The following is a 27,818-nucleotide window of genomic DNA, read 5'->3' as shown; positions in this document are numbered from 1 at the left end:
GGAGCCTGATGTGGGTCAATCCCATGACCCATAAAATCATGACCTGAACTGTAACCAAGATTTGGACACCCAACCAACTGAGCCACCCAGGCACCTCTCCCCACCTTCCTTTTTGCATAGTTTATTTGTTTAACATAATAAACAAGCACCTACCCTGCGCCAGGCACTATACATATTGGTGCTATGAATATACTGATTGTAGTAGATGTCACAGTGTTCTGCTCAGATATGCTCTTTCAGGACCAAGGCACTCCCTCTTTCAGCAGCCAGGTGTCTTGGTTGCCATCAACTCCCAGCTGAGAATTGCCTGAGGAGTTGTCTGAGGTTCAGGAAACTGATTCACCCACGTTGAAGGTCCTTTCCTTGGACAGTGTATATCTAGTCTATAAAGGGAATATAAAGTAGGTCCACTTGGTAAAATCCGTGACAACTCTGAAAGATTATCTTAAGTCTAAGGCTCCCATGACTATCTGAGGGCTTTGCTGCAACCATTATCATACTTCAGCATCCTTCTCTATCCAACCAAGCCTCAGAGGTTTTTACAAACTGCAGATCTCCATTTCAGACAGTCATGGAAATGACAGCATTCCGAGACAAAGAAACTGAAATTCAGAGAGGTTTAAGAACTAGTCCAAGGACATAGCTGATTCATGGTAGAGCTAGGAGAATCCATTTTCCTGGCATTCAGTGTAGTGTTCTTTCTGCTGTACTGTGTGATCTTTTTTTTTTTTTTTTTTAAAGATTTTATTTATTTATTTGAGAGAGAGACAGTGAGAGAGAGCATGAGCGAGGAGAAGGTCAGAGGGAAAAGCAGACTCCCCATGGAGCTGGGAGCCTGATGCGGGACTCGATCCCGGGACTCCGGGATCATGACCTGAGCCGAAAGCAGTTGTCCAACCAACTGAGCCACCCAGGCGTCCCAGTACTGTGTGATCTTATAGTAAAACACACTGCATCAGGAAATCACAACCTGCTATTGGGAGTAGTACTAAGAGAATAAGATATTTTTTTCTAAAACATTAAATTGAACCACAGGCAAATTAATTTCCATTGAGAGCAGCAAGCACCTCTCTCCTTTTACGGAAATGCTTCTCTCTTCTTCTAGACATAGGATCCTAACAGAACTGACAGTCTTCTTCTTCCTCTTCTTCTTCCCCCCCACTCCCCCTCTTCCTCCTCCTCCACCTTCTTCTTCCTCTTTTTTTCTTTTTAGAGAGACAGAAAGCATGCATGAGTTTCGGGGAAGTGGCAGAGAGTGACAGAGTAAGAGAATCTCATGCAGGCTCCATGCTTAGCATGGGAGTCTGACATGGGGCTCGATCGCATGACCCTGAGATCATGACCTGAGCCAAAATCAAGAGTTGGGTGCTCAACTGACGGAACCACCCAAGTGCCCCAGAAGTGAGTGACTGTCTTCTTAAATGACCCAGACTCCTTGGTACGTTGATAGGTGGGTACTGATCATGATAACCTGGCCATTACTGGCCCAGGGATGGGCACATGACTGAAGCCAGGCCAATCACAGCCCATTCCCAGAATTGGTCTTAAACCCGAGTTCTTAAATTGCTCTTAAACTCATCCTAGTTGGAAGATACAAGAATATGAGTTTATAGTGATCTAAACTCATTGTGGGAAGATGAGAATCTCATCTTGGGAAAAATCTGGGTTAACAGGAAAAAGGCTTCTGTCCACAGAGAAGTGGGAAGAGAGGGATATAAAGTCCTGATGGCAATTTGTGTTCCTCTTTCAAGACATCCTTGAAGCCAGTGGCACTCCTGTTCTGCCTAAGGTTTGGTTATTTGAGCCAATGAATTTTCTCCTGTCTGCATAGGCCAGATCATGATGGGCTTCTATTCTGTTGCTCTACTACCCCGGCAAACTGACTCCACTTTTCCATTTTACCTTGCCGTCTGTGTTCCACATACCCATTTTTATATAGTTTGTATTCTTTAGCATATAATTTTGCCATTACTTCATTCATATTTTTCTACCATTTACCAAATCCCCAAAATTAATATACCACAATCTAACAGCTTCCCAGCTGCAGAAAATTTTAGATTGTTCACTTTCTCCCTCCTTATTATAACACTTAACATTACAATGACCAACTTGGTGTATGCAGTTTTACTTTTCTGATGAATTAATCCTCAAGTGAAATTCCCAGGAATGGGATTGCTGAATCAAAGGGTATGAGCACTTCCATGGTTTTTGAAAAAAAGGGAGTATTTTTTACATTTCAGAAAATGTTTGCTTAGATGTCAAGTTTAAAAGGAAATGTCAGTCTTTAATGGTGAGAGCCTTGAGTCACTCTTTCATGCTTAAATTTCTGTTACTTGGCTCTGCTTTCAGAGCCAATTGTTTTTGTTGCTCATCTAGAACATTTGGGGATGAGAAGAGCCCGAGGTCACAGTAGCTGGGTGTGCTGGGATTTTGCTCTGCCCCAAAATGGAGCTCCTGGGTGTGGTGTGGAGTCCTCACAGAGGGAAGGGAGGGCTGTGGAAGAGAACAGAAACATCAAGAGGGGTTTTCAAAATACTGAGTTCTCTTTACCCACAGCCAGATTCAGAATCGCATTTGGAGCAACCCTCCAAAAGGTAATAAGTCCCTAATAAATTCTCCTATTATATCTTCCCATACCATTTTGGATTTTTCTTTCATAGTACTTTGTATTATTGCAAATTATTAACTATGCAATTCATTGTCCTGTTCCTGGGAATTTAACTTAAGAATTAATTAAGCAGAAGGGCGCCTGGGTGGCTCAGTTGAGTGAGTGTCCAACTCTTGATTCTGGCTCAGGTCATGATCTCAGGTTCACGGGATTGAGCCCCACATTGGGCTCAGCGATCAGTGGGGAGTCTGCTTGAGATTTTCTATCTCCCTCTTCTCCCTCTCCTGCCCCACCCTCTGCCCTCTCTCTCTCAAATAAATATTTTTTAAAAAGAATTAATTCAGCATACAAAAAAGCTACCTACCTTATATTGTCTATGAGCTTCCCAAAAGCAGAGATTTTTGTCCTTAGCTTCTGTATCCTAAGCATCTATGACAGTGCCTGACACATAGCAGGCACTGAATAAATATTTTTGAATGACTAAATCAAATTAGCATAATAAAAGAAACTAAGTTAACTCTATTTTTTAAATTTACTTGATCGTTGAACCATTTTTTCAAATCTAAGTTAACATTCTAATGACACACTTGGGAAATGCCAAGTGCGTATCTTAAGGAAAAAATATTAAGAGAAGGTGAGCATAAATAGCCTTGTGTGTTTCACAGGAATTCTGTCCCCCTTAGAACTTGCCTGTGAAGTGCTACATCCACAGAGAGGAACCTCAATGATATGGCTGACTTGAGGGGAATTTTGATAAAGTTGATCAACACAGTATTTTGATAGTCAGGTAGAAATGTAATAGTCCCGGGCACCTGGGTGGCTCAGCTCAGGGATGGAGCCCTGCATTGGGTTCCCTGCTCAGCGAGAAGACTGCTTTTCCTCCTCCCACTCTCTCTGCTTGTGTTCCCTCTCTCACTGTGTCTCTCTCTGACAAATAAATAAATAAATGAAATCTTTTTTAAAAAGGTAATGTAATGGTTCCAGTTAATGTTCTCTTGAAAATTTATAATTTGTGGATTATTGGGCCAGTCCCATCAAACCACTTTAGGAGGTATCTCTAAGATGCTTTTTTTTTTTTTTTTACGGTTTTATTTATTTATCTCAGAGAGAGAGAGAACAGGAGCAGAGGGAGAGGGAGACTTCGAAGGAGAGGGAGAATCAGACTCCCTGCTGAGCAGGGATGCTGCTGCAGGGCTCCATTCCAAGACCCAGGGATCATGATCTGAGCTGAAGGCAGATGCTCAACCAAATGAACCACCCAGGCACCCCTCTAAGATGCTTCTTAAGGCCGTTTATCTGTGAGTATTTACCCAGTGCTGACATATACTGAAATGAGTCTTATGCATATTTTAAAAGATTAACATATCCAAATAAAAAGATTAATTAATTCACAGAGACTTTCTCTGACTGTATAAGTGAGAAATTATTCTGGCTTTTACTCCCTGTGAGTATAAAGAGCTCTAGATTTGGAGTCTGGGTTAGCTGAGACACCTGGTTCTAATTCCAGCTCTGCTCCTAAGCAAAGTGCCTCAACTTTAGGAGCCATTCTAAGCCTTAGAAACCCCTTCTATAAAGGGAGAGGATTGAATTAAAAGACTGTAATATTCCTTCCAGCTCAGATAGCCAATGGTGCTTATCTGAAAGTACATTTAATTTCTTAAAATGGCATAAGTAACTGTGAACATGAATTCCCGATTAATACACTCATAGCTGTGGCTAGTATAGTCTCTGAGACCATTTCAGGGAAGTGGATGCGAAAACAAAGTTCAAATTTCTCAACTTAAATCATGATTGCTCTTCGACTGAGTAATTCAAAAGACTCACAGAACAGGTTTGAGTAGGCCCACTTATATTTAATACTGGCTGAGAAGAAAAGTGAAATGTGATGAAAGATACACTGAAATTAACCTGAAGCAGACCCTTTGCTATTTGCAGGTCTACAGTGGGACCACTTTACTAACCAGCTTTGTTCTGTGACCTTATAAGTGTCTCTTGAGCTTGCAGCACTTGATTTTCCCCTCAGATACATTTCCCCTATACTGCTTATCTTGTAAAATTAACTACTGTGTTACAAATGTATGAGCCAAAGCTAATTTTATAAGAAACTTGAGTGAGAGGAAATCAATCTTTCAAGGTCCCTGAAGTCCTGAGATCATAAAGAAAGGGCTAAAGAAGTAGTTTCTATTTTTTTGCTTTTGACTTCTTTCTTGGTTTCAGTTTTCTTTTTTTTGAAACTCTCTCCCCAGAACTTTCACGGCACAGATAGATGCTCATAAACAAAACAATGACGAGTATCAGGCTGTTAGAAAGGTCACAGGCTGCGTGGCCAACAGACACTGCCAGGCTGGCTTCTTAGTGGAAATTTACAAATGATAATGGAGCTGCCACTTTTGCTTTAAGAGCTACTCCCACTTGGGGACCTGAAACTGTGTAGTCACCAAAAGAGCAAAAAGTAGTTAATTCTCTGGTTTATGGAAAGGAGCCCTATTGATCAAGTTCATGTAAGGTAATTAGTTAATTTTATACTTTATCACAGTTTGGCAACCACAGACACTTCAGCACTTATAAATGGTCAGATTTAATTATTGCTGAATTATAAAATTGCGGGCTATTCCTATTATCATAAATCCAATCTTAACACAGTGCAAGCTTAAAATTCTAAGAATTGTTTTCAATTTGCCTCTTCGTTATGAGATTGTGTGTGTGTGTGTGTGTGTGTGTGTGTGTTATGTAAAACTCAAGTCTAATGACTGTTTTGAAAAGATCTAGGCAAAGGGTCATGACAACAATTCAGCTATTTAGCACAACTCTCTGTAAACAAATCACCAGAGAAAGGCTTAAAGTGAGGTAATAATTCCGGCTCATTGTCAGAGAATAAACAGGAGGCATCTATAGACATGTTTAATTAATTCCTGCACTCTCTTCAAATACAAATTAATACAAAGTAGCATTTTGTGACTTGAAGGAAACTGCCCACATTGCTGAGCTATGCATCTCTGAAAACTGTGTAATTTAAGTGTGGATTTAGGTATGGAACATATAGGACTCTGAGTATTATTTTGAAATTAACATTTATCTCAAAGAAAAAGCAAATAAAATGGAGAATAAAAGAGGGCAAGGGAGACATCAGACACAAGTAACAACAATGCAAATCAAGCTGTGCTCTGTTTGAGGTATAAACAAACAACCCCCTCAGCAGTAAGGAGGGGCATTTTAAACCAGATGGGAGGACAAGTTTCACAGAGAAAGGGAAGTGACTCCTAAGTTGTTCTGGGAAGATGAGTACTGTTTTGATTAATAAAGGAGAGGAGGAAGGGATTCTAGTTAGAGGAATATAAGAGGCACAGAAGAATGAAAAGCACTACCTGGACAGCCCTGGGTAAAAAATGGGAATGGTGGAAGGTGGAACTACATAAGGGACTCATTTTAAACTGCATTGAATGTTGACCTAAAAAGTGTGAAACTGTCTAAGTAAGGTAATTTTTTCCATTTTTGTGTCTTCCTTTTTTCAAGTCGAAAAATATAAATATTATAAACACTTAAATACTATAGGAAGTAGTGAAAAATACTGTGAGAAATAGCAAGTTAGTCTTTCATAAATCCACAACCCTGGAGATAACTATTGTTAAAATTTTGATGATACCAATTTGTCCTAATAAGTATCGCTAAACTGCCCTCTAAAAAGCTGGTATCTAGTAATGTTCACCAGTAGTGGATAAGGTTGCTTGTTTTCCTACATATTTGCCAACACTGAGTATTTTCATTCTTTTTAATCTTTGTCAATCTCAAAGGAGAAAAATGACACTTCATTCTTAAGTGTCTTCATTTTGTTGCGACCATTTCTTTACCCCTAATTTGAAACACCCCCCCTTATTATAACTCACTAGTTTATCCCCAGCACCTAGCATATGCAAGGCACTCAATAAATGAAGAAATATAAAAGACAGAAATGATCTATTATGGCTCTTTTGAAGAGGAAAATGGTATGATCATATCTGTGGTTTGTTTTTTTTTTTTTAAGATTTTATTTACTTATTTGACAGAGAGAGAGAGAGAGATCACAAGTAGGCAGAGAGGCAGGCAGAGAGAGAGGAGGAAGCAGGCTCCCCGCTGAGCAGAGAGCCCGATGAGGAACTCCATCCCAGGACCCTGGGATCATGACCTGAGCCGAAGGCAGAGGCTTTGATCCACTGAGCCACCAGGTGCCCCCCATATCTGTGTTTTAAGACTATAGTTCTGATGGCAGTATAAAGAAGGGACTGAGAGCTGAAAGCTACTGAATTCACAGTATCGTCAGAAAATCATTAAAATATTGTTATAGGATTTTTTTCTGCTGTCAGCAGTGCCTGTGGTTCTTGGTCACTTCACTTCAAAGAATGAAGGGGTAGACCAGACAGAGTGGTAGGCAGCAAAGCAAGGTTTACTGAGTGATAGAAAGAAGAGTACAAAGCTCCTGAAGAGGAAAGGGACCCAAGAAAGTTGCCACTAGAGTTTCTAAGTCTAGGGGTTTTTATGAACTTGTTAGAGGGCATTTTAATCAGATTAATCCTCCCTGCACTTGTCATCCAATCAGGTTTGTCACCTATCACATAGGAAAGGGGGGGTAGGGCTCCTTTGAGGGTGGTGTAAAATCCTTTTAAGGGTGGTTTCCTCTTAGGGTGGGGCCCCCTTGTCCCTGCCTGCCTGCCTTCCAACTATCCTTCATCAATATTCCAGTCAAGGGGTGCCTGGGTGGCTCAGTGGGTTAAAGCCTCTGCCTTCAGCTCCGGTCATGATCCCAGGGTCCTGGGATCAAGCCCCACGTCAGGTTCTCTGCTCAGCAGGGAGCTTGCTTCCCCCTCTCTCTCTCCCCGCCTGACTCTCTGCCTACTTGTGATCTCTGTCTGTCAAATAAATAAATAAAATCTTTAAAAAAATATTAAAAACAAAATTCCAGTCAAGAAAATGTTGATGGGATGGGACGCCTGGGTGGCTCAGTTGGATGGGCAGATGCCTTCGGCTCAGGTCATGATCCCAATGTCCTGGGATCAAGTCCCACATCCGGCTCCTTGCTCGGCAGGGAGCCTGCTTCTCCCTCTGCCTCTGCCTGCCACTCTGTCTGCCTGTGCTCGCTCGCTCTCCCTCTCTCTCTTTGACAAATAAATAAAATCTTAAAAAAAAAAGAAAAGAAAAGAAAATGTTGATGGGGGGGTGCCTGGGTGGCTCAGTGGGTTAAGCCTCTACCTTCGGCTCTGGTCATGATCTCAGGGTCCTGAGATTGAGCCCCACATAAGGCTCTCTGCTCAGCAGGGAGCCTGCTTCTCTCTCTCTCTCTGCCTGCCTCTCTGCCTGCTTGTGATCTCTCTCTCTCTGTCAAATAAATAAAATAAAATATTAAAAAATAAAAAAGAAAGAAAGAAAATGTTAATGTGTGTGCCTGGGTGGTTCAGTCTTTGAGTGTCTGCCTTCAGCTCAGGTAATGATCCCAGGGTCTTGGGATCAAGTCCCGCATCAGGTTCCCTGCTCAGCGGGAAGACTGCTTTTCCTCCTCCCACTCCCCCTGCTTGTGTTCCCCTTCTTGCTGTGTCTCTCTCTGACAAATAAATAAATAAAATCTTAAAAAAAAAGAAAGAAAGAAAATGTTGATGGCTTATCTAGGGTAGAGCCAGTGGGGATGGAAGACGGGAGTGGAAATGGAGCATTATAGAAGTGGAATTGAGATAACTTTCTTTTCCTTGAAGCAGGCAAGAAGACAAAAGAGAAGGAGGTGTTAAAGAAAACTAGAGTCTCTAGCTTGGGTGCTTGACTGGATTTTCTGGCAGTTAATGGGAATAGGGAATCCATTATGAGGAATAATTTTCTTTTTTTGCAAAGAGTTGCAAATGACTCTATTTACACATTAGGTGAGACTTGCCTCTTCCTATTCCACTATTTGTGACCTTTTCCTATTGCTTTAATGATAACATTGCATAATGATAATGTTTTCCCTATTTTACATCTTTTTAAAAAAAGTAATCTCTACCCCAACCCAAAATGGGGCTTGAACACATGACCAAGAGCTGCACGCTCTACTGACTGAGCCAGCCAGGCACCCCAACTCTTTTACCATCTCTCTCTCTCTCTTTTTTTTAACATCTTTGATTTCCACTTTTCCACTGGAGTCCTCCCCTAAAAGCATGTTCAACTTGCGCCTTTCTTCAATTACAACATCATTCTAGTCTTTCCTTTATTACTCCCCTTGCCTCTATTTTTTTTTTTTAACCACCACTTACCAATGGCTTAATTAATTCATTTATTTAACTAATATTTATGGAGAGCTTTCAATATACTAGGCATGGTCTACATGACGGGGAACAAAGTAAATAAAAGGAACAAAAATCCCTACTTTCTTGGTGCTCATGTATTGTTCTATTTACTCATTATTTTCTTCTTATCTGCTTCCACATTGTCCTGGAATTGTTCTTTTCAAAGCTGACACTGGCTTCAAGATTGTTAAATTTAAGTGCCATTTCTTAGTCTCTTTGACCTCTCTCGCAGCACTTAACATTGTTGACAGCTATCTATTCCAAAGCCAAGACCTTATCATATCTATTGTTCACGCATTCCCTAGAGAACTTGAAGAATATTTTGGTCCCAGTAGATATCCAATACATTTTAATAGGTAGAGATTAAGTTGAGGGTATTCCAAGTGCAAAAATGAAAGGGCAGGAAACCATGAGCCAGAATGAGGAATATTTAGTTCAGTTTAGCCATAAGTGATAAGGAGGAATACTATGAAGAGGAATACCATGGCATACAATTGTATGCCAAAAAACTAGATAACTTAGATGAAATACACAAATTCCTAGAAAGACACAGTGTACCACAACTAACTCAAGAAGAAATAGACAATTTGAACAGATCTACAGCAAGTCAATAGATAAATTAGTAATAAAAAACTACCCACAAAGAAAAGCCCAGGCCTAGATGGCTTCACTGTTGAATTCCACCAAATATAAGATGTAAATATAAATATAATTATTTCACCTTCGGAACAGAGCTGCTGATAAATCATCTGGGTCAATTATACTCCTACACTGGGCTAGATCCTGGCTCTGGATCTTCCAGGTCCAGGTTCTATGACATTTATTGCTTGACTGGACATTGAATATTAAGGATATGAAGTATTCCAGTGTTTCTGAGCTGGAATGTGGTATCAGAAGCAATCATAAGTTTCTAAATTGAGGAGCACCTGAGGGGCTCAGTCGATAAAGTGTCCGCCTTTGGCGCAGGTCATGATCCCATAGTCCTGGCATCCAGCCCTGCATCGGGCTCCCTGCTCAGTAGGGAGCCTGCTTCTCCCTCTGCCTGTTGCTCCCCTTCTTGTGCTCTCTCACTCTTGCTCTATCTCAAATAAATAAGTACAATCTTAAAAAATAAATAAAATAAAAAAATTAAATCTTTAAAAAAATTTCTAAATCCAAGAATCACCCACAAGAAGGCCTTGATACTATCTACCTACCTAGAAATTAATCTAAAAGTAGGTTATGCTGGTATGAAGTAGGTGGTTCACTGCTGTCTTAGGAAGCTAAATCAGGCCAAACTTGTTTTCACACTCTTTAGTAAGGAATAAAAACTACTCAGAAAATGTGACCATAAGTTTATGGCAAGCCATAGTCATAACCATCATTCAAAATTTTCTTACGTATTATATAACCCCAAAATAAGCTTTCTCCTCATACTCACCATTTCTAATTCCATAGAAAGATTTATATGAACACAGATACTTCTATTGTCTCATAAAATTATTGTACATCTGTACATTGTCTTACTTCTGTATAGATATTATCAGGCTATTACCTTGTCAACTCCTGAACTTGAAGGCAGGAACACAATCTTAATTACTCAGGCAGCAGTCAACTCACTTTGAGCATATTCAAAGCATATTGGTGTGATTTTTCCGTCATGTTCTTCTCACTTCTGTCTTTCTGCTTGGAAGCTTCCATGGAAAATCTAGTATTCCATTTCCCCTATTAAGTCATTCATTTACCAAGTATTTATTGAGCATCTTCTATGTTCCAAATACTGACATAGGGGACACCTGGGTGGCTCAGTTGATTAAGTGGCTGCCTTTAGCTCACGTCACGATCCCAGGGTCCTGGGATCGAATCCCACATGGGGCTCCCTGCTCACTGGGGATCCTGCTTCTTCTTCTCCCTCTGCCTCCTGCTCACTCTGCTTATGCTCTCTCTCTCTCTGTCAAATAAATAAATAAATAAAGTCCAAATACTGACATAGGCTCTTGGGATTTAGTAGTGAACAAAATCCTTGCTGTCATGGAGCTTATGATCTAGAAAACAAGACAGATGATAAGCAAACAGGTATGTAATGGTGTTGGTAAGTGCTATGTAGAAAGAGACAGGAGTTAGAGAGTGATTATGTTGATAGGCAGTCATCACATTCTATCAGAACCATCACCTTCTACCAGAGACCTGAAAGCAAGAGGAAACTTTAAAAGTATCTGGAGGAAGGGTGTTCTGGACAGAGCAAACAGAAAATACAAATGCTCTAAAAGATGAATGTGCTTGGTGTGTAAAAAAAATAGCACAAAAGCTTGTATGAAACATAGTATATAGGGATGCCTGGTAGAAAATGAGGTTAAAGAAAGTTGGGGGAGAGAGGAGGAGAAATAACAACTGACACCACAGAAATTAAATGTATTATAAGAGAATATTATGAAAAATTATAATGCCAATGCCAAAATTAATGCCAACAAACTGGACAACCTAGAAGAAACTGGTTGAATTCTTAGAAACATACAATTTCCCAAAACCAAATCAGGAAGAAATAGAAAATCTGAACAGACTGATTACCAGTGATGAAATTGAATCAATAATCAAAAAAACCCCATCAATCAAACGGAAGTCTAAAACCAGTAGCTTGGTTGCCTGGGTGGCTGAGTTGGTTAAGCAACTGCCTTCAGCACAGGTCATGATCCCAGAGTCCCGGGATCAAGTCCCACACTGGGCTCCCAGCTCTGCAGGGAATCTGCTTCTCCCTCTGATCTTCTCTCCTCTTATGCTCTCTCTCTGTCAAATAAATAAATAAAATCTTTAAAAAAAAAAACAAAAACCAATGGCTCTGCAGGTGAATTCTACAAAGCATTTAAAGAAAAGTTAATACCTATTCTTCTCAAACTTCCAAAAAATATAAAACAAAGCAAAGCTTCCAAATATATTCTATAAGGTCAGCATTACCCTAATGCCCAAATCAGATAAAGACATTACAAAAAAAGAGGCCAATATCTCTGATTAACACAGATATAAAAATTTTCAACAAAAATCAGAACTAAGGTCAACCATGCATTAAAAAAAAAAAACTTTTCCATCATTAGGTGGGATTTATTCCTGGGATGGAAGGGTGATTCAGTATTCACAAATTAATCAATGTTAATCAATTAATCAATATCTAATGTTAACAAGAGGAAAAATAGGGGTGGCTAGGTGGCTCAGTTGGTTAAGCGTCTGCCTTTGGCTCAGGTCATGATCCCATGGTCCTGGGATGGAACCCTATGTCATGCTCTCTGCTCAGTGAGGGGCCTGCTTCTCCCTCTCCCTCTGCCTGCCACTCCCCCTGCTTGTGCTCTCTCTGTCTGTCAAATAAATAAATAAATAAATAAAATTCTTTTAAAAATAAATAAATAAAATACTATTCATATGGAATTGCAAAGGACCCAGAATAACCTGATTAATCTTGAAAAAGTAGAGGAAAGTTGGAAGACTCATACTTCCTGATTTCAAAACTTACTACAAAGCAGCAGTAATCAAGACAATGTGGTACTGGCACAAGGAGAGACATATAGATCAAGAGAATAGAATTGATAGTCCAGAAGTAAATCATACATCTATGGTCAACTGATTTTTGACAAGGGTGCCAAGACTATTCAATGGGGAAGAATGTTCTTTCTGACAAATGATGAGACAACTAGATAGCCACAGGCAAAAGTATGAAGATGGAATCTTATCCTATACCATATACAAAAATTAGCTCAAAATGGATCAAAGACCTCCATGTATAAGTTAAAACTATGAAACTCTTACAAGAAAACATAAGGGGAAAACATGATTTGGGATTTGGCAAAGGATTATTAGATATGACACCAAAAGCATGAGCAATAAAAGAGAAAAAGAGAGATAAATTTGACTTCATCAGATTAAAAACTTCTTTGTGTTTCAAAGGAAACCATATGGATCTTATTTAAACCTTATGTTTTAGCTGGCTTCCTCTGACAGGGCTCTAACAGGAGAAGGATGAGAGATGGGGGAGTGATCACCGCATTATTATGAGTTGGGGTGTAGAATTTCATTTGGGTATTGGACTTTCAGCCTCTACTCAACCTGTATTAGCGCCTGAGGTGGGAGGTGCTTTCTTTTCCTTACCTAAGGAAGGAGATGTGAGTTATAGCTCTTTACTAGGCCTCCACTGCTACATCCTTGGTAGGGAGGGGTAATAGGCCTTAGCATTCCTCATGTGGACTCCAGTGACAACTCAGGAGTGGGAGTGACCGACCTCTGGCTTCATTACTGCCAGTGGTTGTGAAAGTCCTGACTCTCCACTAGGCTTCCTCTGATATTATGCTGGTGGTGGTGGTGAGGGGGAGGGTTAAACTATTTTATTACTGCCTGGCAAAAGTAGAAGTCTGAGCTCTCCACTAGGCCTCCACTGACATGGGTGGGGTTGGGGCCATAGTATTGTTTGTTTGTTTGTTTGTGTCCTGTTTGGCTAGAGTAGGGCTCTTGTTGCTTACAAGTCTGTCTTGCTAGACTGCCCTTTTTCAGGTACTTTGGCTGAGGCTTTTGTTGGGGCTTTTTGTTGTTGTTGTTGTTGTTAAGTAATCTCTACACCCAACGTGGATCACAGACTGAGGACCTCTAAATCCAGAGTCACATGCTCTACCCACTGAGCCATCCAGGTGCCCCTGGGGTTTAATTTGTGCTTTAATTTTGTTCTTTAATTTGTGCTAGTGGCTACTTTCTCTCCACCTGTTAGAATCTACCTTCTCTCCATCTTTTAGTACCTTCCTATGTTTGTTTTCAAATTATAGAGTGTTAACTATGAAGAAATCTTTGCAGATGATCCTGTTTAATCACCTTACTTTAAAGTAGTAGAAAATGAACCCCAAGATTACAAGCTAGTTAGCTCAATGTCGGGAGTAGATTCCAGTGTTCAAAGTGTTTTTCAGTGCATAATATTGCCTCAATCTTAATGGCTTTGTTTCATTTTGTTAGGTGTATACTCAAATTGATTGAAACTTTTTCATCTAGATGTTCAAATTTAGGGAGAAAACTTAAAACTATATGTTTTAAGTGAATGTATAAACTTAATTTGTAACAAACTTAAATTTGTAAACTAAACTTAGGAATCATTTTCTATTGCATAGGTTTGAATCAAAACAAATTTTTATAAGAAGATACTGAATATCTACTTTATGTCAAACTCTGTGCTAATATACTTTGTAAAATGGACCTTGTTACCAACCCACTAATAATGCTCCATCTCTAAAAGCTCTGATGTGCAAAAATGTCCCAGGGGTTTTTATTTAAACACCAGTTATTAACTTGATCCTGTTCTTTTAGGAAACTTGTTGGTTTCCTCGTGGGATTTTGTGTTTGTTTAATTTTCTATTGGAGTACCTGTCTTGTTTTAAATCATTCAACGTATGACTCCAGTGAAATAACTGCCAATGGAAGATATAAATTTAATCTTTAAATTTAAATAGTTGTTGTACAACTGAGTTTTCCAAGAGGGTTTCCTTAATTGCTTCATAGATGAGTTCAAAGGAATTATATTTTTCCCAAGTACTGGGCAGATATTATTTAGTCTGTCAAAACTCCATATTGTAATTGGCAATTTGTCTTCGTAATTGTGAGTTAGCAAGGTCTCAAAGAGACTAATTCTGACAGCACTGGATAGCATTTTTTTTTTTTAACATAAGGCTATGTTTGCACATTACAGGGCAGTCTGAAAATACGGACAAAAATGTCCTAAAAACATTAATATTTCTACCAACCCAGAGACTTATCACCCCTTGATATCAAGGGGTAGCCTTCCAGACATTTTCCTAGGACATGTTTAAATTTAAGTGTATATCAATATTTTAGGTGAAAAAAACCTCTCAGTTATGGCAATTCTGCACTATTTAGCACAGGGCCTAGGACTCTCAGGGTATTAGAAAGAAGGAAACATGTCATGATACATAACCTTTGTTTGGGGGCTTGTGTTATTAATCTTTTTTTAAGTTAGCACTTTAGGCTTATGTAGGTATAAGCTTTTGGACTTAATTCATGTTATACTATTCTACTTTGGTAATAACAGGCTTTCAACCATAAGAAATAAATTTTTATTTATTTATTTTTTTTTTTGAGAGAGAGAGAGAGAGAGAGTGTGTGTGTGTGTGTGTGTGTGTGTGTCTGTCTGCACGCTTGCCTTGGGAATGCAGAGGGGGAGAGGGAGAGAATCCCAAGCAGGCCCAGTGCAAGCCAGACAGGGACTGATCTTATGACTCTGAGATCTTGACCTGAGCTGAAATAAAGAGTCAAATACTAAACTGATGGAGCCACCCAGGCACCCCACTACAGGAAACATTTTTAACAACTAGAAGAGGATAAGAATGAAAGAAAGGAGAAGGCAGAGTGAGACTGCTTGTTTCTAAACTAGTCATTGTTTGGGCTATTGTTTGCCTAAGTACTAATATCTCATTTTATTAGTTATGAATCAAAAAGTGTTTGTTAAGCCCTGTAATCATTTTCTTTTTAAAAAGTAGTATTTATGGGGCATCTGGTTTGCTCAGTCCGCTGAGCATTTGGCTCAGGTCATGATCCCAGGATCCTTAGATCAAATCCCACATCTGGCTCCCTGTTCAGCGGGGAGCCTGCCTCTCCCTCTGCCTCTGCCCTTCCCTCTGTGCATGGTCATTCGCTCTCTCTCTCTCTCTCTAATAAACAAATAAAATATTTTTTAAAAAGTAGCATTTATTTTCTTGGTTATAAAAAGCATGTTCATTATAAAGAATATGAAAAAATTAAAAGATAAAGAAAATTTAAATGGCCCATAATCTTACTAAATCAGCAATAACTACAGATAACATTCTTACCTAGTTGTTTCTTGTCCTTTTTCTATGCATATACATGTATTTTTACAAACTTGAATGATACTCTAAAATCACATGTACTTGAAACACATTTTAAAATTTCTGTAAATTTTAAATGACTATATTTTAAGATAAGCATAAATTGATATGTCAATTTATTTAAAGATCTTATTATGTTTAGGTTAGATTTTCCAATCTTTGACCTTATAAATTCTGTGAATGTGTTTTATATCTAATCTTTGCTTTAATTTTTATCTTCTTTGGGTAGATTTCTAGGAGGGTAGTTATTGAATCAAAGGTCATGAGCTTTTAAAGATTCTTAAAATACCTTGCCAAAAAGTATCTTAAGAATTCGAAGTATAGGGGCGCCTGGGTGGCTCAGTGGGTTAAAGCCTCTGCCTTCGGCTCAGGTCCCAATCCCAGGGTTCTGGGAATCAAGCCCCGCATCGGGCTCTCTGCTCAGCCGGGAGCCCGCTTCTTCCTCTCTCTCTGCCTGCCTCTCTGACTACTTGTGAACTCTGTCTGTCAAATAAATAAATAAAAAATCTTAAAAAAAAAAAAAAAAGAATTCGAAGTATAGGGGTGCCTTGGTGGCTCAGTTGATTAAGCATCTGCCTTCAACTAGGTCATGATCCCAAGCTCCTGGGATGGAGTCTCATGTTCAGCAAGAATCTGCTTCTCCCTCTCCCTCTCCTGCGCTCTCTCTCCCTCTCTAATAAATTAAAAAAAAAAAAAACTCTTAAAAAAAATAAAAGAATTCGATGTATAGTTTTATTTTATTTTATTTTATTTATTTGACACAGAGAGAGAGAGAGACAGCGAGAGAGGGAACCCAAGAAGGGGGAGTGGGAGAGGGAGAAGCAGGCTTCCCGCTGAGCAGGGAACCCAATGGGGAACTCTATCTCAGGACCCTGGGATCATGACCTGAGCCAAAAGCAGACACTTAACAACTGAGCCACCCAGGTGCCCTAGAACTATAGTTTTGAAATTGTATTTCAATTTTTATCATACAGACATAGGAATTCAAGGTGATACGTTGCTGGACGGGGGAAATGGTCGTTTATAATGGATAACACATCCCCTTATTAAAGTTGCTGCCTCTTGTTCAGAATGGTTCTAGAAAATGGTACATTTCTGGAATGAATCATTATAAGTTCTATGAATAAATTAAGAAAACCATACTAGGAATTAGTTGGAGTAGAAACATTTTTAGTAGTTTATCAATTATAGGCTTATGCATGTCTGAGAAGATGCAGCAGCTTTCATTGCCAATTAAATTGCACTAATATTAAACAAATGTTAGAGAAGTAAAATAGTAAAGAGAGTATCGACCATCAGGAAGGCTAAGTGCTCCACAAAGAGGTCTCATCTCAGGCTCTATGTTGTTTCCCAACCATCAATCCTGGTTATATCTAATTAACAAGAATGGTCATTTTCTCCTGTTATGCTCAAATTTGCTAAGTACTCTCCTGATGGCAGCACTGGGTCAGTTTCCTCTGCATTTCACAAAGGGTGGTAAATATGCATCCAAATCAAATTGCCCTAAGACTTACGCTTTCTCTCACTATCGTTTTCTTCTTCACTCAAGATATGTCACTATCTTCACAATAGCCACTGAAGAGAATATTCTCTTGGAAAAGTTAAAGTTGTGCAGAATTCCTAACCATGACATCTCATTGGTCATATCTCCAACCCTGAGGCCTTGTGGAGTTTGTCATTACTGCTGCTGTTAAACTGAGCAATACATATACCTCTATTGGGTGGGGACAGCCACCATCAGTTTAAGCATCCTAAGAAAGCCAGTTTTAAATATTTTTTTAAAAAGATTTTATTTATTTGACAGACAGAGATCACAAGTAGGCAGAGAGGCAGGCAGAGAGAGGAGGAAGCAGGCTCCCCGCTCAGCAGAGAGCCCCATACGGAGCTCAGTCCCAGGACCCTGGGATCATGACCTGAGTCGAAGGCAGAGGTTTGGCCCCCCAGGTACCCCAGAAAGCCAGTTTTATTACTTTTGGAAAGAACTGAGCTATTTTGTGCCCTGTTTCTACATGTGCATAAGTAACCATAATTGTTCAGAATACCCAATTCACAAAATATTTGATTCGTAAATTGTAATTAAAGCTTTAAATTCAAAATGTTTCTGAAATTGGTGAAACTTCAAAATGGAGAGTCATACAATGAAAAAGGAATCAATATATTCTCTTTAAACAGCCCAAAATAGCCTTTAAACACAAAAGCAATTGTGTGCCTTGCTTGTTTCAACAACTGTTTAAATAAGCTTTTTAAAAAATTTTATCTATTTATTTTTAGAGAGCCAAATAAGTTTTAACTGAAAATAAAAATGTGTAAATTCTGCTATACAGCTTATAATCACAACGCTTAGTATAGTACATTATTATACACAGAAAATGTGACTTTAATGCACAACACCAGCCAAAGTAACTCACCCTTTTAAAAAACATTTATTTATTTATTTTAGTGGGGGAAAGGAATAGAGAGGGAGAGGGAAAGAGAGAGAATCTCAAGCAGTCTCCCCTCCAACCAGAGCTGGGGCTTTATCCCAGGACCTGAAATCACAACCTGAATCCAAATTGAGTTGGATGCCTAATTAACTGAGCCACCCAAACACCCCTAAACATTATTTCTAATACAATATTCAAATCACTTTGGGGGCACCTGGGTGGCTCAGTTGGTTAAGCATCTGACTTCAACTCTGGGTCCTGGAGTCTGTTTCTCCCTCTTCCTTTGCCCCTCCCCCACTCATTCTCTCTTTCTCTCTCTCAAATAAATAAAGTCTTTTAAAAATATTTAAATCACTTTGTATCTTATTGAAACAAAAGTATGGTTAGTTATATATCTCTTCAGGAATATTCTGTCTTCTGACACTATCATTTGAATAGACTAATTTCCAAAAAGCTTTTTCCATATGTGATATCAGTCAGTCCTTCCTACAGCCACCCAAATAGGTACTATTCCCATTTTTAAAGAAAAGAAACGGGGGCACCTGGGTGGCTCAGTTGTTAAGTGACTGCCTTCAGCTCAGGTCATGATTCCAGGGTCCTGGGATGGAGCCCTGCATCAGCAGGGAGCCTGCTTCCCCCTCTCCCACTCCCCATGCTTGTGTTCTTTCCCTAACTCTTTCTCTGTTAAATAAATAAAATCTTAAAACAAAACAAAACAAAACAAAAAACTAAGAAAGAAAACGACTGAGCCAAAACCAAGAGTTGGACGCTTAACTGACTGTGCTGCCCAGCTGACCCAAATGTATCTTTTTAATGTCCTTTACAAGGAACATACTTTTGTTATACAGATTTAATATCACAAACTTCAGATGTCTTTCCCGGTTTTGTTGGAAAGTTTGCTTGATTGATTTCCCCAACAGACTTGCATGCCCCTTAGCCACGGTAGTATCCCGGTTATTTCTGTACATCTGTATCTTAAGTTGGGAAGATCAACTAAATGAACAATCCTTAACTGTGGTGTCACCCATCTTTCAGTGTGCATGTTAGTTATGTATATCTCACCTCCATCTCTGAAACATCATAATGTTGGTTTTTTAAAAAAGATTTTATTTATTTATTTGAGAGAGAGCAAGCGAGCAAGTGCAGGGGAGGGAACAGAGGGAGAGGGACAAGCAGACTCTGCTGAGCATGGAGCCCAATGCAGGTCCTGATCCAATGACACTCAATCATGACCTGAGCTGAAATCATCAGATGCCTAACCAACTGAGATAGCCAAGTGCCCCCAAAATGTTTATTTCTCATATAAACATCATATTCATCCTGCATGATTTTTTTTAAAGATTTTATTTATTATTTGAGGGTGAGCATGGGGCGGGGGGGCATGAAGTGGGGAAAAGCCGAAGAAGGAGAAGCAGACTCCCACTGAGCAGGGAGCCCAACGTGGGGCTCCATCCCAGGACCTGGAGGTCATGACCTAAGGGAAAAGCAGATACTTAACTGACTGAGTCACCCAGGTGCCCCATGCATGATTTTTTAAAAAATTAACATTACTGGGGTACAATTTACATAAAATGTATCCATTTAAACCATACATTGTGATGCACTTATATAAATGATACACCCTCATTATTTATTTACTTATTTGAGAGAGAGAGTAAGAGCACAAGAGGGAGAGGGAGAAGCCAACTGGGCTAAGCAGGGAGACTGACATGGGGCTCCATCCCAGGACCCTGGGATGTTGAGCTGAGCATTAGGCAGACACTCAACTGACTGAGCCACCCAGGAGTCCCTCTGCATGGTTTCTGATTTAGAGAAATGGGTGACCTGAGTTCAATCCTAAACTGGTCACTTCCTAGCCGTGTGACCTTGGGTAAGCTACCTTAACTTCTCAAAGCCTTGATTTGTTTCCCTGTAAAATGAGGATGATGATCTCACAGAACGGTAAAGGTACAGTGAAATAATGAACAGTTAGTGTCCAGAATATAGCCTATTTTCAATTCACCTTTTATTACTAGATGAAATAAAAAACAAAAGCGCCGAATCCTAGCCACTAGACCACCAGGGAGTCAGTGAGATAAAAAATGAACTTCATATTTCTGAAAGTTCTACCTGGGGTCTTTCAAATAGAGATCTATGAACTCATCATTTCTTCCTCACTTCTGACTATTCACCATATTCATTTCTTTTATTATTTTTCTTTTTTACAGATCCTGTCTCATGTTTCTTTGTACAAATAGCACAGGACACTAGCCCTATGCAAGCAGAAGCCCAGGGAGGGGGTGGGTGTAACACCAGAACTCGTATCCTCACATTGGCAGACACAAGCGTCTACACTAGAGCCTTTATGGGGGATCGGGAGCACATTTGGGAACCCGAGCCACAGGCATAGCCTGGGCCTTGGTTAGAGTCTTGGCCTTTGGCTGGTTGAGGCCAAAGTTTGAGACCCTTGGCAACACAGCACCCACACATTTCCTAAGCTTGGGGTGAGCAATGTAGGCAAGTTGACTGAGCTTATACCTACAGCCATTTAGTATGCTGGGTCTGATCTCTTTGGGCTTCACTAGGGCCTTCACAGCCTCAGCACATCCTCTCATGGCTTTGGTGGAGTTGTCCTGCACCTTCTTCAGGCTCTTCTTGTTATGCTTCCTGGCAAAGCACATGCTCCTCAGGAACTCAGTGTCTATCCTCTTAAGAGATTCTGATCTTTGTGACCAGGGTTTTTTAAAATGCTGTTTCTGTGCCATTTTTGTGACTGGTTGTCTATGGTACAGTTCTTAGACTTGGCCATGTCTGCATGAAGCCTGCAGCTCCTGAACTGTCTGAGACTCCCATATTCATTTATTCCTTATGTCAGAGGCAGAAGCAACACTGGAGAAACAGCATGATCTTGTATCTCATTTGCCCACAACCCTCAGAATTTTCACGGTATCCTTGATAGCACTGACAGGCATATATGGTTGCGTGCACCTTTCACTCTACCACCAATCACTGCCGAATAATTTCTAAAAGGACAAAGTTTCAGAATGAATAGGTAGTTATAAAGTAAGTCTCACAACTACATATTTCTTTAGGCAAAAATTCACAGAAGCTAAACGATAGCTTCTATAATTGTTCAAGTACAATTCTAAGCACTTGAACCAGGTGTTTTTTTTTTTTTTCCTTTAAACTCCCTACAAGTGTGTTAGGCAATGTTATTCAGCATCTGAGAACATAGTCAAACAACTGTATGTGCTCAATCATCTAGCTGCATTTTGATCACAGGGGCTTACTTCAGTGAGCAACTTGTGAATACAAACTGCTGTCAGACATGGAGAAACACAGATGACAGTGGCTTTATGCTGTTCTTGTATATGCCTGGGATATATATTTGTTGGAAGTCCCCCCCCCCCATCTTTAAGATACCTGAAAGGAACTCTGAAAACATCAATACCCCATTTTCCTGTTTCCCACCTGCATTTCTCTAAATAATCCTATCTGAACTTGGTCTGCAAGTATTTGGACTGGTGTGAACTGTAATTAACAGGCATCCTGTTAGCTGTAATTAATTAGAAGGCAGTTTGAAATTAGCAATACTTTGATGGTGATTCCAGCCATTTGTATTTTTTAACTGAACTCACTTCAAAAAAACGTTAGTACTGTTACGTCCTTGCTCCCTGATTGTCCTTCGGCTAGGCACTTCGCAATCCAGGGGCACACTCCTTTCAACAATCTATTTCCCTATTCCCCCTCTTGTAAACTTCCACTTGGGTGGGGTTGGTGCATCAGGAGGAAGAAGTGCCCAAACGAGTTTTCAAGATCCTCCCCTCCAACCCCCAGGTTCTCAATGCAGAGATGCGCCCGGGAGAAAGCGACTCAACCCTCCGTCTCCGGATGATCAGGCCCAGACGCGGTCCTAATGAGAAGATACCCTGGGTTCTCCGGTCCCAGTCTCTGCCAGGCCTTCGGACCCCGCAACTCCCCGCAGCACCGAAGTGGAGAGGGAACAGGGGAGGAGGAAGAAAAGGAAGTGCCCCCATCGAAGCTCCGCCCGCCCCCGGCTGGCTTGGGCCCCAAGGAGGCGTGGCCTCAAGGGCGGAAGCAGAGGGCGGGCGGAACGTCGCTGGAGGGGATAGTCACCGGGTGGGGAATCAGCGAGGCGGGGACGGTGGGGGTCGTCATCCCTCCCCAAAATGGTTGGCCAAGCTGCACGGGTCCGCGCGGGCAGATAGGAGAACCTCCCCCTCCACACACACCCACACCTCGACCCAGAGGAGAAGGCGCTCGCGGAGCTTCCCATCCTCTCACAGAGCCTAAGTGACCAATGCGGGTCTCAGCCTGAGACGAGGCAATCCGAGTAGCTTCTGTTTTCATTCTCACTTTCCCGATGGGGCTGCAGACTTGGGACTGGAGAAGGTGGCGGGGGCCAGCCCTGGTGTCACGGTCTCCGCTCCCAAACCGGCCTCCTAACTGCGGCAAGCGAGGGGATACAAAACACCCTTCTACGCCCCAGATTCCCACCGCTGAAACAGTATGGGATAAAATGCAAATGTACTGGGGTCATGATAAGTAACTGAAGTATTCCTGGCCCCCAATTACCTAAAAATATTGTTCTAGTTAAGGGGTTAACTTTTCTTCTTTTAAGTAGATAACTGGACACTTAGACATATATACCAGATGTGGTGGCTAGGTTAGCTTGAAAGCAGCTGGACAGGGAGCACCTCAAGGAAAGCAAAAACAAGATTTTCCCTCCCTCCCAAGTTGTTAAAATGTGACATGGCTCCACTCTCCTTGCAAATGATGGGTATTTTCAGAGAATTCAATTTTTCTGGCTTTGGAACAGCTTCTTAACTGAATTCCTCCGCGTTTAACTTAAGTCTTGATTGTGTCATCTACCCCAATGCTGGACCAGAGTTAAAGGACCAAAGGAGACTAATGAGCCTTTAAAGGGTGGGAGGTGGTGGTATATAACTGTCTTTGCAAAGCATACTTTAACTGAAAAATTGTAAGAGCAAGATTAAAGCACCCCGACACTTGATATTCCTAAAGACAAGCACTCAAAACAATGCACAATTCTGGACTGAGCCACACCCAGGTTGGTAGCAGCTTTCTGTTGGTTTTCCCTTTCTCCATACCTGTTATGGTGCTGACAACTGCTAAAAGGACAGTGAGTGGCTTTATCAATTCTTTAAGGATGTTCCACTCAGTAGCCATTGGAAACCCACTAACACAGCATCTCTTCCCATACCTCATAAACCACAACCACATTGTCTTTGATCACTGGCTCTGAACAGACTCTAAAATAACCCCTTTGAAAATATAATATGTACCATTCAGAGACTAATAAAGTAAAAGAATCTTCTAGAGAATAAGAAAAAAATATAAACCAAACCAAAACAAAAAATACCTCAGCTTACTTATCTGAAGCATTCTTCAGTTTCTGTAACTGCAAAATATGTTTGGTTTAGCAGCTCTTTCTGCCCATGGATCTTGTCTTCATGCTTTAATAAAACCACCTTTTTTGCACCTATAAATAAATAAAGTTTGGTTTAACCGACCAAATTCTGTGCTAGATCCAGGGAAAAGAAATATATATCACAGACACTAATAGGGAAGATGGGCCTATTAATAAAAAAACAACTAATTCAATGTTACATGTTTAATAAAAGCATATCCTAAGTACAAAAGTAGCCTAATCGAAGGAGTAACTAATTCTACAAGTTTATGGGGATGAGTGTATAAGGAAAGATTTGACTCAGGAATGATGTCCATTGAGGGAGTATTTGAAACAAAGAAACATAAGCAGAAATCTTTAAAAAAAAGCTCAGGAGATAGACATTAATAAATGATCACAACATGCTGACTGACAACACAAAAGAAATTAAAATATAAAGAGGCACAGAATTCTATTAATTTTAAATTGGCAGCAAAAAGATTAGTTGAAAAATGGGGTGAGAGGGAAGAGAACTCCTTTTACTCAAATCTTAAGTAATACAGAAATTAAAATAAGAGCCCTTTAGAATTATAGTCCAGACAAAACCAGCGTTGTTACATGGGTATATATTTCTCCAGGTTATGTATTTGGAATTTGTTTTCTATAAAAATAGACTCTCTAAACATTGAGGCAATACAGGAAAATGTCTGAATGTGCTTTGGTGGTCTGGTGTTGGCTGGGCCAGAATGCAGGATCCACTGCTTTCCACTTGGGAAGTTACTCCTCTTTATTTCAGTTTTCCCCTCTATAAAATAGGTCTATAACTTTACGAACTGTCACTGAAGATTTAAATGTCAGAGGGACTTCTTGTGCATGGGAAAGAACCCAAGAAGCTTCTTGTTTTTTAATTGATATTTAAATTTATTCGTGTTATAAATTTTAAGCCTAGCTGGTATTAAGTATGTAAACACAAATCTCAAATTCATTTATAAATCTATCAGTTTTATGTTAAAAATGAAACACTTTAACTTGTTCTTTGCTTAATACTCAGTGAACTAATTTGACATAGTAAACTTTCCAAATAAATACTATTATAAATGTGATAGAATTTTCTTAAGCATTACATATTAAAGTAACAAAAGCATCCAAATCCAATAAATCAAACTGTCTTACACATCTGCAGTTTATAAACTTAGTTTATTAAATTCCCTTAAAATATGTCAAAATCACACACTGCTGTATCTGTTTGTCTCAGGTATTTCATGCCCCTAACAAGGCAGATTTACACTCTAAATCAACATGGCCCATTTTCTGCCTAGTCCAGAGCACTGACAGAGTATTCCTATGAATACTCCATGAACACTGAAAGGACACCGGTTAGAAGAGCCAGCTGCCAGCCAGACTGCTCTGCTACTAACTGGCTGTGTGACCTTGGTTAAGTCATGTAACTGTTTGTGCCTCTGCTTTATCACCTGAAAGTGGGGGTAGCAATAGTACACAACTCCCAGAGTTGCTGTGAGCCTTACCTGAGTTAGTGCATGCAAAGCACTTAAGACAGTGTTGGGAGGGTACTAAGTGCTCAACAAATGTTATAATGTTAGTGTAAATCTACTAGATCAGATTCTCTTAGGCATCTGTGCAACATAAAAATCAAACCTTTACATTAAGTCAAATTCACTTAATCAATGAAATATTCATTACATCTTTAATTGGTCAAATCCTAAATATTTCAAAAAGGATGTCTGGGTGGCTCAGTCCGTTAGGTGTTTGCCTTCAGGCTCAGGTCATGATCCTGGGGTCCTGGGATCAAGCCCGACCATGTAATAGACTCCCTGCTCCATGGGGAGTCTGCTTCTCCCTCTCCCTCTGCTCACCGCCCCCCACCCTGCTTGTGTGTGCCTGCATGCGTGTTCTCTCTCTCTCAAATAAATAAACTCTTTAAAATATATATATTTCAATTAAAAATCAGTCTATTGTCAGAGTTTTTCCCCAATCTGTGAGACTCTAAAATATTCCAAGTATCTTAAATACAGAGAATATGTACACAGGCAACACAGTGAGTTATAAGTTTATTATTACATCTTGTAAATAGAAGGCGGCATTAAAATGATGCTAATTTCATCAGCATGTGTGTATTAGTGGGGCCACAATCATTATCCAGTGACATTATCCAAGGAAGAAGACAGTATATTTATTTTGGCACTATTAATCTGATATGTTCAGGGTTCAGTCAAAAATGTGAGATTGGGGTTATGGTTTGGGGGTTTTGGTCAAAGATTTCAGAAAGGGGAAGGTTAGGTGGGAGAGGAAGGAGTGCACCTTCTCAAGGTTCTACTGAGTCTGCCAGTCCCAGCTTGTAATTGCTGGGAACTTGTAATAGCTTGTAATAGCCAGGAACTGCCTGCCATGTGGTAGGAACTCAAAGCATTTCAGATGGGATTTATTTTTACAACTTAGAGCACCATCTATCCCCTGCAAGTTTTACCTTTGCCTGATTTTTATGGTAACTACTTTCAACTTTTTCTGCTTGATTTGAGAGGATGGAATTGTACACTTTCCTACTGGAGAGTTCAGCTAATCTCGTTGTTTTTGAAGTTAATTAAATTCTTCACCTCTTTTATATTTACTTTCTTATCTGTCAAATAAACAGATTAGTGCCATTATAACATCATAGGATTGTCGTAAACCTTAAACGAAATTTTGAGAATCACAATGTTGGGGATATAGTAAGTGGTCAGTAGATGTTAACTATTATTATGTGGTTATTTTTTTTAACTTTTTCTTTAAAATTTTTCACATTCCCTAAGTATTTTATTAAAATGCAAAAGAATAGTGTCTGTCTTTTTTTTTTAATTTTTAATTTTTTATTAAAATATAATATATTTTTATCCCCAGGGGTACAGGTCTGTGAATCGCCAGGTTTACACACTTCACAGCACTCACCAAAGCACATACTCTCCCCAATGTCCATAACCCCACCCCTCTTCTCCTAACCCCCCTCCCCTCAGCAACCCTCAGTTTGTTTTGTGAGATTAAGAGTCACTTATGGTTTGTCTCCCTCACAATCCCATCTTGTTTCATTTATTCTTCTCCTACCCCCTAGAATAGTGTCTTTCAATAAAACTCAAACTTGTACCGCCTTACGGTAAGACACCGTTTTAATTTCCTATTGCTGTTACAACAAATTGCCATAAACTCAGGGACTTTAAAAAACCCACAAATTTGTTATCTTACAGTTCTGGAGGTCAGAAATCTAAAAAGTTCTTACTGAACTAAGATCAAGGTGTTGGCAGTGCGCTGCATTCCTTTCTGGAAGCTCTCAGGGAGAATCCATTTCCCTGCCTTGTCCAACTTCTAAAGGCCACCTGCATTCCTTGGCTCATGGTCTTTTCCTCCAGCAATAGTATCACCCTGACCTCTGCTTTTGTTGACATATTTTCTTTTGACTCTGACTCTCTTTAAGGACCCCTGTAATTTCTCTGGGCTCACCTGGATGATCCAGGATAATCTCCCTACCTCAAGATCCTTAATTTAAATCATATCTGCAAAATCTCTTTGCTAAGGTAACCTGTCCACTGATTTCAGGAATTAGGACCTGGTTGCCACGTATGAGGACCAACCATTATTCTGCCTGCCATAGATACTATTCCTGAAATTACTGATGATGAAACCAAAGTTGGCATCATCAAAAGGATGAAAAAAAAAAAAAGAATATTTCACTGTCCTTTAAATAGACCTGCATCAAATGCTAAGAGCATTTGAAGACAAACCCTTTGGCCATTTGTTTCCTTAGAATTAGGCAAATTTTTAAATCTGAAGGGTTCTAAGTTCCAGGTATTCCAGGTATTATATGCCATATAAATATTTATATACAGTATCATCTCATCTCTCCAGAACATGGCAACATGTTCCTAAGCTGCTAAAATTTAGGAAGTGCATGTGAATGTACATGCACACACACAAGCTGTCCCGAATAGTTAAAATAGCTGACAAAATGTTGTACAAAGACTCGATGTTTCACTCACAAGAAAAGCTTAGACTTACACTCAGATACCACCAATTGACATACGTTCTATTTTTTTTTTTAAGATTTTATTTATTTATTTGACAGACATCACAAGTAGGCAGAGAGGCAGGCAGAGAGAGAGGAGAAAGCAGGCTCCTAGCTGAGCAGAGCCTGATGCGGGCTTGATCCCAGGACACCGGGATCATGACCTGAGCCGAAGGCAG

At 39.9% G+C, this 27,818-nt stretch overlaps 2 long non-coding RNA genes across 2 annotated transcripts in view; both read right to left on the bottom strand.

The window, feature by feature from the left end:
- The window catches only part of LOC132022550 (uncharacterized), a 98,385-nt gene that overhangs the window by 18,116 nt on the left and 52,451 nt on the right, over nucleotides 1–27,818 (bottom strand). The window contains exon 4 of the long non-coding RNA XR_009405618.1: nucleotides 23,572–23,681. This is a non-coding gene — a long non-coding RNA (uncharacterized LOC132022550). The remainder of the gene's footprint in view (nucleotides 1–23,571; nucleotides 23,682–27,818) is intronic.
- Nucleotides 19,557–22,160, bottom strand: LOC132022548 (uncharacterized). Its single transcript, XR_009405617.1, has 3 exons — nucleotides 22,086–22,160; nucleotides 20,700–20,824; nucleotides 19,557–19,652 (listed from the first exon to the last, which is right to left on the bottom strand). It is a non-coding gene; the product is annotated as an uncharacterized LOC132022548 (long non-coding RNA).

This window comes from Mustela nigripes, chromosome 7, assembly GCF_022355385.1.
Source record: "Mustela nigripes isolate SB6536 chromosome 7, MUSNIG.SB6536, whole genome shotgun sequence".
In the NCBI taxonomy this organism is placed as follows: Eukaryota; Metazoa; Chordata; class Mammalia; order Carnivora; family Mustelidae; genus Mustela; species Mustela nigripes.
The sequence above is the reverse complement of the archived record's forward strand: the minus strand, read 5'-3'. Positions and strand labels throughout refer to the sequence as shown.